Source organism: Podarcis erhardii, assembly GCF_964252035.2.
Source record: "Podarcis erhardii genome assembly, chromosome: 11".
Classification (NCBI taxonomy): domain Eukaryota; kingdom Metazoa; phylum Chordata; class Lepidosauria; order Squamata; family Lacertidae; genus Podarcis; species Podarcis erhardii.
In genome coordinates, this window is record NC_138501.1 from 20,174,085 (window position 1) to 20,184,629 (window position 10,545).

Sequence of the window (10,545 nt, forward strand, 5' to 3'; positions counted from 1 at the left end):
TGTAACACTCCGCCCCCCCCTTTCCATATTGCTTAACGTTTCCAAAGAAGGCAGTGTTGAAGAAGGAGAAACTGTGCAGCATATGTAGATTTAACTCTCTTGTCTTTCTGCGCAAAGGGAGGATTTTTAAGCTTGGGATATTAATGGTTGCCTTGCCTTGGGTGTATATTTTTAGAAGCAGGCATTCTTCCTGCAACAGCCTTCTACACATTTGCTTGTGCAGCAGTTAAGCTTGGAGTGAATTTTATATTTTAAATTATGCAATTTATTTGGGTATGTGTGTGCAGATTCTATCATCTCTGTTTGGTTGAAATTTGGTTTGCACCGAAGAAGGTTAACATGTTTTACGTAGCATATCTTCTTAAAAAACCCAAAACCAAAAAAAACCCAACAGCATGCAACCATATATTAAGTTTATCCCTGTAGTCTTAATGAAATTTTGCATGTTAATAAAACAGACATTACAGGCTAAACTGTGTGTGTGTGTGTGTGTGTGTGTGTGTGTATAATGAACTCACTCGGATGTCATTGAAGCTGTATTCAGAAAACTGTTAATCAGTTGATTTTCTTGTAGCCAATTGAATGAAACTCTCCTGCAAAATTGCACTGAAAGTTAATATTCTCATAGAGAAAGAGGTGTGAACTTGCATTTAGTGCTTGAGAGAGCTAGAGGTTATGTAATGCGGTACCATTTCCAAAAATATCCCCTCTCTGGGCTATTACGTTGTGAAAGTGTGATTGTAATGCTGCTGTCTTCAAGGAGGGAGGGGGGCGGACCCAGCTGCTAATGTGTCTGAGAACAATGGACAAGCTATGCAGTTGGCACAGAATGCACTATTTTCGTCTTGTCTGGTTTTTAAAGTGGGTTAAGCATTAGATGTAGTGTACTTCAAAGAGTCCAGTGTGCTAAGAATAGCATAGAGTTTTTGCAGACCCAGGTATCGGGGATTCTGCTATCCTATAGTTAAGCCTATGGACCACTGAAGTGCAGAGAAACATGATGAATAAGCACATGTGGGAAGATTGATTTGCAAGCCTTAGACATGCATCTTCCTTGCTGTTTGTCAAATAGCCTTTTGTACTTTTAAATACAAATAGCCATTTTCTGTTTTAATTTTAATCTTTTGCAGAGTGTTCTCCCTGTGCTGCTCAAAAGAACGTGCAGCCCTAAGTCTTAATTGAACCTGAGAATGGTAAGATTTGTTTTAGTATTTTATGTATTTATTAATTATAAAAAAACCCAGCTTCTGTTATAAAAATGAAATTGACATGCTTATTGCAACACATGTTCATAACATGGCCTTTAAAAATGCATCCATTGGAATTTTGAGGATCTGCCATTCAATGAATAATGCACTTGAAAAGTCCTTGTGAGTTGGATTTTCCATTTCCAGGCGTTTTGAAGGGAAACCTGGAAGTTTCTCTTGAAATGAGACTCAGAACAAGAGGAACTCCTTTAATGCACCACATGCATTAAAATATGCAAAATAAAAATGCAGAGCAGCATGCTAGCATATCTATTCCTTTGCTTTTAAAAAGTCATCAGAGCTGGTGCAGGAAATAATTTCTATTTTGTCTATCATATGTTCTTGCCACACAGGAGCTTAATTACATAGCCTTTTGAAAAGCTTTATCTGGACATCCTTGGGTAAAGCAGTTTTAACCCAAATGTACCCTGCATGGTGGTGTTTATAATTCTACAGTAGAAGTACACCAGCTGTAAAGTAATTTCAGTATCATTTATGACTTGGGTATTTGGAATTTTGCTCCCCCTCCCCCCCCCCCCCGCTTATATCCCTTTCTCACATTAAAGAGATTGCCATAATGACCTCTAATGGCAAACTCTGATGCCAAGATTGCAAACTGAGGAAATGGGTGGGAAGAGGATGGCCTCAACAGTACCACATATATTAACCAATATATTATACTGTAAGGTCCAATAAATAATAATGATAACCAATGAATGAAGGGGTGGGTGGGTATTAAGCAATGAAAGGGACCAGATGTTTAATGTCTGAGCATAGTCTGATGGGCCATTGTTAAAAAAAGTCATGCGGGGTGACTCTTTTATTGCCTTCTGAGCATGTTTCCCTTCGAAACTTCCTCTATTACCAAAGGAGGAAAGTAATGCAGACCCAGCAGCTTGACTGCAGTTACACTGCAATTACATTGTTACAAAATTGGTTCCAAAATAATAGACAGCAGGCGGGATAGATGCTGTGAAGAGATTTGTGTGTGGGAAAAGAAAAGGAAAAAACAAACACCACAATCCTATGTACGATTAACTCTTTTTAAAAGCTGTTTATTATATATTTCATTTGAATTGTTACTTATTTCATAACATTTATACACCGCTGGATTGTAAACCAAACAAAACCTCAAAGCGGTTTACAAAAAAAAGGTAAAACAAAAATATTATCAGTTAATGTGATCATTTGTTTTTTAATTGTGTTTTAGGAATGTATCTATGTTTATTTAGTTGTTGAGTACAACCACAGAAGTGCAGGATATAGATAATAAATTTACTAATTACTTAGAAGTAGTAAGCCCCGTTGAACACATGCACAGTCTTGCAGTGTGAAACAATTAAACCATTAATCATCAACTTTCTCCAAAGCATAATGATTAGTACTTTATATAAATTATTGTAAATCCTTTTTCTTTCTGGAATCCTTTATCTATGAAGTGCTTTTCTCCTTTATTAAATTAACCATTGTGCTAGAAAACTATTATTATAATTGTTATTATTTATTTAGATTTATCAGTTGCTTGTAACCGGAATGTCTCCAAGTGACTTAAAATACTGTTTAAAACACAAATAGATCATACTTTAAAATGAAACGAAGAAAAAGCAACAACTCCATAACAGCCACAGGAAACTTTGGCAGCACGCTTTGTGAATATGGATTATATAGTTAGAGATTGTTCAGTTTCTTTCACCAGACATGAGTCTTCGTTTTCTAAAGCCAAAGAAGACTTTTCATGTACTTTACTAAGGAAGATTAATTTTCAAGCAGCAAACAAGTGGTTATAAATGCCAGTTGAACCACAAGTGTACTAAAACTAACCACTGCTATGCATCTGTCATCACAACTGAGGACACAGAAGAGTCATTGTGTATATTGGCTGGTGCCACACAACTTCCATAAAGCTGCAATTTGTTCAGCAATCTTCCCTCAAAATAATAAAATATTGCAGTATGTCCTAAGCACATTCACTGGGAAGGAGGGTCCACTGATTACAATATCATTTGTCTCCAAATAAAGCATGGTGCAATCCTATACATGCTTCCTCAGAAGTAAGCTCCACTGAGTTCAGTGGGAACTACAGCTAAGTATGCATAAGATTCGTGGCCAACTGTGTTTTTTTTCAGGATTACAGACTACTATGGATTAAAAACTCAGCCATCACAGAGCTTGTACACAATTGCTAAATCACTGAAACTTGAGACCTTGTTCAGAAGGATTCTTACTATCTACCACAGAGATTCCCTATTCTTCATTACTTCATACAGACACTTGAGTGGATCCAAAGGGCTGAGCAGGCCTTGGAGTCATAGGAGCCAACTCCTAGGGGCCAAGGTCCCTTTGCTCCCCCATAAAATATTTGAGGGGGCCACCCTCCAAGTCGATGGACATTCCCATTCAAATAGTGTATGTGTGCCGCATCGTGTGATCGATTATGTGGGCTAGGTTTACCTGCTCCCCCCATATTTTATTTAAGATGGCACCCCTGATTGGAGTCCAATTGTGGTCCCACAAAACACCTGATAATCCACTCCTGGGAAAAAGCTTCAACATGATGAGGAGCCTTGTATTAGGAGAAGAAGGGCAGAAAAAACCCAGCCTTAGCAAAGCCCCAGTATGAAGGTGGAAGTGATTGTGCATGTACAAGGAGTTCCTGGTTTCCTCACCATAGTTTTTAAAGTCAAGTTTAAAAAACGACCTAATTCTACCTAGCAGGGACACTAATGTCTTTAAATAACCAGCATCTGGCTTTATTGAAAAACCTTGCCCTGAAGTATCTGGCTAACTTTATTATAATTTCTGCCCTCTGATCTGACCTGGAGCAGCACATGTAGAAACACCTGTATGCTACTCAGTGTCTTAAGCCTTATCTTTGATCTTTCCCTCAGTCATCATCCAGGCTATGCTTAAGCAATTAGCCCCTGGCTTTGACCCTCTTTTCTTCTCCAGTTACATCTTTCTGCTGTGCCCTGCACTTTGGCGCTGGCCCCCGGCACAATACTTGTCTGCCCAGTAGTCTCTGATTCTGTCTTGTACCCAAACTCTGATCTCAGTAAGTCTAATTCTCATCTTGCCATGGAACATGGCTGCTTTTTGTGCAGGTCGGTCACTCCCACAGTTAGTTCCCTGCAGGCCTCCACAGGGCTGGCCTTGGAGGAATTCAGTGTGCATCATGCCCAATCATATTCCAGAAATCTAATGTGGGTGGCAGGATTGTGCTGCCCCCCACGTGCTGTTAATTATATTCCATTTCCTCTCTTGCTTCCTGTGGAGCCAAACCTAAATCAACATTCATTGGGATGTTAAATACTGAGGTATAAGCCTGTCCATTTAGTGTTTTCCCCCCTTCTATGCGTTGGGGGACAGGGTCATGTGATGTGCTAATGCAGCAGGTCCATTTCCTGAAAGGCGCATGGCTCCCGCATGTGGTCTCTGCAGATAAAAATGAAGTTTAATGTGCTTGTTTGGCATGGAAACTGAAGGGGAGTTATTTGCCCTTCATATTTCAAGAGTCCTAGATGGGCCGTGTGTACATTGAAAGGATTCTGCAGGTGGTTCCCCCTGATGTATTGCAGGGCTGCCCCGAAGAAAAGCCTGAGGCAGAAAAGTCTCCCCTCCCCATCCGTTTACAAGTTAAGATGCATTGAACTCTTGGCCTGTCAACTTACTTTGGCGCCTGAGGCAGAAAACTCCACAGCTGTGTCTCTGTCTTGCTGGCACTAAAAATGCAATAACTGACAATCTGCTACACTTTTATGGCATCAAAAGCAGCTGCCTGTGGGGGCTGTCTCATTCTGCCTGAATTGGGTCATGCACCCAGCCCCCCAAATCTTTGTGTCTGGATGATGGAAGGAACGGAACCTGAAGCAGGTGCCCTTTGGCACCATTGTCTAAAAATACCTGCCTGTCTATTTCTCTCTCTATATATATATTTATTATCTTTGTTAGTTTACAAATACAGTGGTACCTCTACTTACGAACGTGATACATTTCAGGGTGCCGTTCGCACCCCAAAAAGTCTGTAAGTAAAGCACTGCTACTGCGCATGTGTGAAGCGCGATAGAGCGCTTCTGCGTGTGTGTGAAGCATGCAGATCCCTTCTGCGCATGCGCGCGGGGCGAACCCAGAAGTAAACGCTTCTGGGTTTGGCACGTTTGTAACCTGAAAAGCCGCAACATGAAACAAACGTAACACAAGGTATGACTGTAAGATTAGACTGTCAGAGAACTGGTCCATTGAGCCCAGTGTTGTCTAATCTTGTGTGGCAACATCTCTAGAAAGACTCAAGCACAGATCTTTCCTAATCCTGCTATCTGGGCCCCTTTTTGTTGGACCTGTATCATTGAGCCAAAGCCCTTCCCCTCAGTCTTGGTGTCTGTGTACACATATGTAACTAGACACATTATCTTTCACCAATCCTAATGGACATCTGCAAGTATTCCCCACCACCACCAAGAAAGACCAGCTTCTTGCACATGCTGTAGAACCGAGAAGACTGCAGAAGTAGACCATTTAAACTCTCTGTGAAGAGAAGCACAATGCATCATTGTTTAGTGATTTTGTTTGTTTGTTTATATAGACATTTCTGTCCCATTCTTGTTTTGCCTATGAACTACTGAGAGTAGCTTTCAATGGCACAAAACCACAATCGTATAAATTAAAAAATACAATAATAATAATAATAAAAACAACTGAAATAATTTCGCTTTTCTGGAAGAAAAGAGCAGCCACATGCGCTGAGTGAATCCTTAGTCTTATTCCTACAAAATCAAAATATAAATAAGGCTGCAATATTATACATATTTACTGGGGAGTAAGTCCCATTGAGCTCTTCTAAGTAAACCAGTATAGGATTGCACTGCATGGGTACAATCCTAATCCATTCTCGTAAATGATGGTATATCATACATGGTATATTTGGGGGACAGTTTGTCCCCAAGCCTGTTCACAGTAATGATTTTGCCTTTGCAAAGTGGCTCTTAACTCCTTCCAAGATTACGGCACTGCATAAGCAAGTACAAGTTATCGTAAGGAACAAGTTTTTTCTAGCTTGTGTGTTCTGTGTAGGTAGTATAGCTAATTTCTTTTGCAGGCTGCAACATTTTAGTTTAAGAGTTCCTGCATTTTTCTTCTTTATTGGCTAGGTTTTTCATGCCGTATTTAAAATGGAAATGCATTTCCACTGTCCACACCCTGACTTTTCTTTAATATATTAAGTAGCTTTTAGTTAGCTACATTAGTTGGAGTAGGGGAAGGCGACCAACATAACCATAGTATGAGCTGGAGTGGGAAGAATTGCCGATAGCAAAGAAAACAGTACTGTATTGCCATATTATTGCAATAGGAAGGAAAGCTTGTATATTAGCTCTAACCAAAACATGAGGTCATAATTTTTTGAACACAAGGCGGTATTATAGTTACTTGAGCTAAACTGAGGAGGCCCAGACTTGTGTGCACTGAGCCACCAAGATCTATACCTTGTGAAGAAAGTGACCAATGGTAATCACTTTGGGATGCAAACCTGCACACAGCTACTGTAGAATACAATCTGCTGAAATTAATGGGAATTTTTGAATCGCAGCCTAAAACAATTTCTGACTCATTGAAAAAAATTATAGATGACATAATATCCTCTGAAATGTACTGCGGCTAGGTGCATAATCCTGTGGAACGAATCTTCTAATTAATATCCGCAGCTGAAGAAGAGGAAGAAAAGGGGTGAACACAAGGAAGGTGTTAAAAGAGGCAGGTGGGATTTACTTATCCGCATTTAGTTGCTTCCGGCCTGTTAATGTTTAGCAACTTGAGTCATCGTAGCTATCATAGAATCAAGTTGGAAGGGACTCTGAGAACTGTCTGTAGCCCAACCCCTGCAGCTCAGGAATATGCAGCTGTCCTGTATGGGGATCAAACCTGCAACCTTGGAATTATCAGCACCATGCTCTAACCAACTGAGCTATGCAGGCACATGGTACGGGGGTGGGGAACAAAGAAGATCTATAGAAGAATGCCAGCGCAAATGCAACGCCAGAGAATTTGGCTATGAAAACGAGAGAGGGTTTCTTTCATGGAGGCCTTAGCAATGCCATTTACCTTTACTGGCTCTCCTTAACTAAAATAAAGAAATCACCAGCCACACACTGCTGGGCATTGATTACTACTATAAAGTTGAGCCAAAAAGAAGGCTGGCCTATTTCCAGTAAGGAAAACTACGACAGAAAAGCATCCTTGTTCACAACAGCTGGCTGGCAACCACAAAGTTGCTGAGACTTCTACTTCTGCTTGCCTTCCTGTCCTGCAATCCTTGTCATCTCCAGTTGCGTATAGTCAAAGCTTTCTATACCAAGGAGTGATCCACAATAGGTTTGGGCAGAGTGGATTCTTACACAAATTGGCCCTGGCACCTTAACTACTGGCTGTCAGCCTTGCTGAGAAGTTCATATCATGCCAGCTTGTGTGCAGGTATACTCATATCACATCTGGGTGTGCCCCATGTGGATCTTGTGAATAGGTCTCCAGGAAACAAGGCTGTCTCTGGTGTTTGCTTCTTGCTACCAGCCAACTAGTGCACTCCCTTTCATCTTGCTCTATGTTAGAACATGTCTTTGTCGTTCCCTATCTCCCTGAGCATCTAGCTCTGAAGTGCTTTGAGAAGCTATAGGGGCCTCTGCAGGCTAACGGCAAGTTGTATTTATAAATTTAGTATGTCACAGCAATACACTAGGGCACTAGAGCAACGAAATGCTTTCTGTCGGTTGCCAAGATCTTATCCTTCCTGCAGAATTCTGTAAATATGAAGGGCGCTGTTTTTCCTATATTTTTGTTAACCAGAAAAAGTTGACCTCCTTATTGCCTAGCTAGTTATCAGTGTAGAAAAGTCCAAGATATTGCCATCTCTATCTACCAGATAATGAATATAAGACAGAATGGGACTTAATTCAAATTGTTGCCTTACCAAACAAGTTAATCATCTGGTCTATTGTAGTTGAAAACTACAGTGGTACCTCTGGATGTGAACGGGATCCATTCCAGAGCCCCGTTCGCATCCTGAAGTGAATGCAATCCACGTCTGTGTGGGTTGTGATTCGCCGTTTCTGCGCATGCGCGCGGTGTCATTTTCAGCGTCTGCGCATGCGCGAGCGGCGTAACCCGGAAGTAACGCGCTCCGTTACTTCCGGGTCGCTGCGGAGTGCAACCCGAAAATGTTCAACCTGAAGTATGACTGTACTGTATAACTAAGGCCCAAACTAGATGCTATGTGAAATGCATTTACATATTTCATGTAACTGTTTTCCGCCACAAGGGAAGCTACCATTAGATTTAGAGCAGAGGTCGGCAACCTTATCTGAGGATGGGCCGGTTGACGCTCCGTCTGTCGGAGGATGGGCCGCAGCATGTGCGCACGCACTCTCTTCTGGGTCGGAGAAGTGCCTGTTCGCACATGCTATTTCCGGCGCTTCTCCAACCCGGATGTGCACCAGAAATAGCATGTGTGCATGTGCATGGGTGCTTCTACGTCCCGCACTCATACGCACATGCTATTTCCAGTGCACATCCGGGTCGGGGGAGCACCCATGTGCATGGGCACAGGCGCCATCAACCCGGAAGCCAATCTCCGCACTGCACTGAGCTGCGCTGGTAAGAGTGGGTGGCGGCAGGGGTCACCATGGGCCAGTCAGACAAGCCTCGTGGGCTGCTACCAGCCCATGGGCCTTAGGTTGCAGACCCCTGCTCTAGAGGTTTTCCTTCTAAGATTTATGGCAGCTTCAGGTAGGGAATATTCTCAATGGCCACAGTGCTGTGTGAAAGTCTTAACTTCCACCTGAGGCAGCACAATCCTGGTTCTGATCTTCCCTTCTGGTTGCCACTCATTTTGTTTTTTTAAAAAAAGCAGATACATGAAATGCATCAACACACTTCACATATTACCCAGTTTTGCTTTAATGTGAATTGACATTTGGGAGAGAGGGAAGCAAGATTTGTAAAACAGTTTGGCCCTGTCTGCATTATCTGTTTACCATGGCATCAGTAATGGATCAAAATCTGACAAGATGTGGTTGTCCCACCCATAAGATACCTCTCTGTTTCCAGTCTTAGCTTCCAAATCTCCACTTCCTAGCCCCTTTCCTTTCTTACCTTCCATGGTTGCTGTGCCACTCCTTCTGATTGCATTAAAGTAATCTAGCAACTGAATTTAAGCCAAATACAGTGTCTTAACAGAAGCATGGCAAATGAAAGATACGAGGGGATGCCTCCTTCTGAGCCGTGCCGTTATTTAAGCTTCTGTGCTTTTAAATTTCTGTGCCTCAACATTTACTTAAAGTTCCAAGGAGCAGACAGAGCAGTCTATTTCTGGACCACGCCACTTCCACATGTTCTTATTTCCAATTCCATATTAATGTGCAGTTGGGGGGGAAATCCATGTGATTTAAAAAAATTAAATCTTTACTTGCAGTTTTATGAGGTGGTCCTCATAATGGCTTTTTTTAAAAAGTTCCCATCTCACACTACCAGTAACAGCTTTTCCCAAGTGGCCAGAAAGCCTGGCTGATGCTGCGACAGCCACACACTTTCAAAATAATGCTGCCATTTTGTTTAAAGGCCACCTCATAACACTGCACATTTTCAAAGGCAAGATTATCATCATCATCAATTTACAAATCACCACCTCAACAACTGTCTCATGGCGACCTACACATAAGATGATTAAAAACAGTTTAAAAACACGAAACAGCAAATACCTGAAACCCTGACAAGGAGACACTTGTGGAAAAGACCAACTGGGAAGGCTGTCAGAGCAAAAATATCTTCAGCTGCACTGTATCTCAACAGGAACGCTATTCACAGAACAGCCAGACTAAAAGCCCTGTTCCAAATTACTGCAGAGTGGGCTTCTGTGATTATTGGAACATGCAGGGAAAGCTCGACCACAGCAATTTACTGGGATATGTAAAGGATGTCTCTCAGATAACCTGGTGTATAAGGCCTTAGGTTAGTTCTCACATACTGAACTTGGCCCAGTAGCAGAAGTGGCAACTAGGCCAAATTCTGCAAGCAGGGTGTTCTGTGGTGGCTTTGCCTCCACAAACAACCTAGCCACCAAATTCTGCACCAGCTGCTGCCTCTGGACCAGCCTCAAGGGTAGTCTCACATAGAGTGTATTGTGGTAATCCAGCTATGAGGTTACCAGTACAAGGACATCTGTGGTCAAGCTACCCTGATCTGGGAATGTATGTAGCTGCCTTATCAACCAAAGTTGGTTAAAGCATTCCTAGCCACCAAGGACACCACCACCGAG

General features: G+C 41.9%; 1 long non-coding RNA gene across 1 annotated transcript in view; it reads right to left on the reverse strand.

The window, feature by feature from the left end:
• Positions 1–10,545, reverse strand: part of LOC309352253 — a 248,763-nt gene extending 238,218 nt beyond the window's left edge. Inside the window, exons 1-2 of the long non-coding RNA XR_014161199.1 lie at positions 8,484–10,545; positions 5,531–8,251 (exon numbers count right to left, since the gene is read on the reverse strand). This is a non-coding gene — a long non-coding RNA (uncharacterized lncRNA). The remainder of the gene's footprint in view (positions 1–5,530; positions 8,252–8,483) is intronic.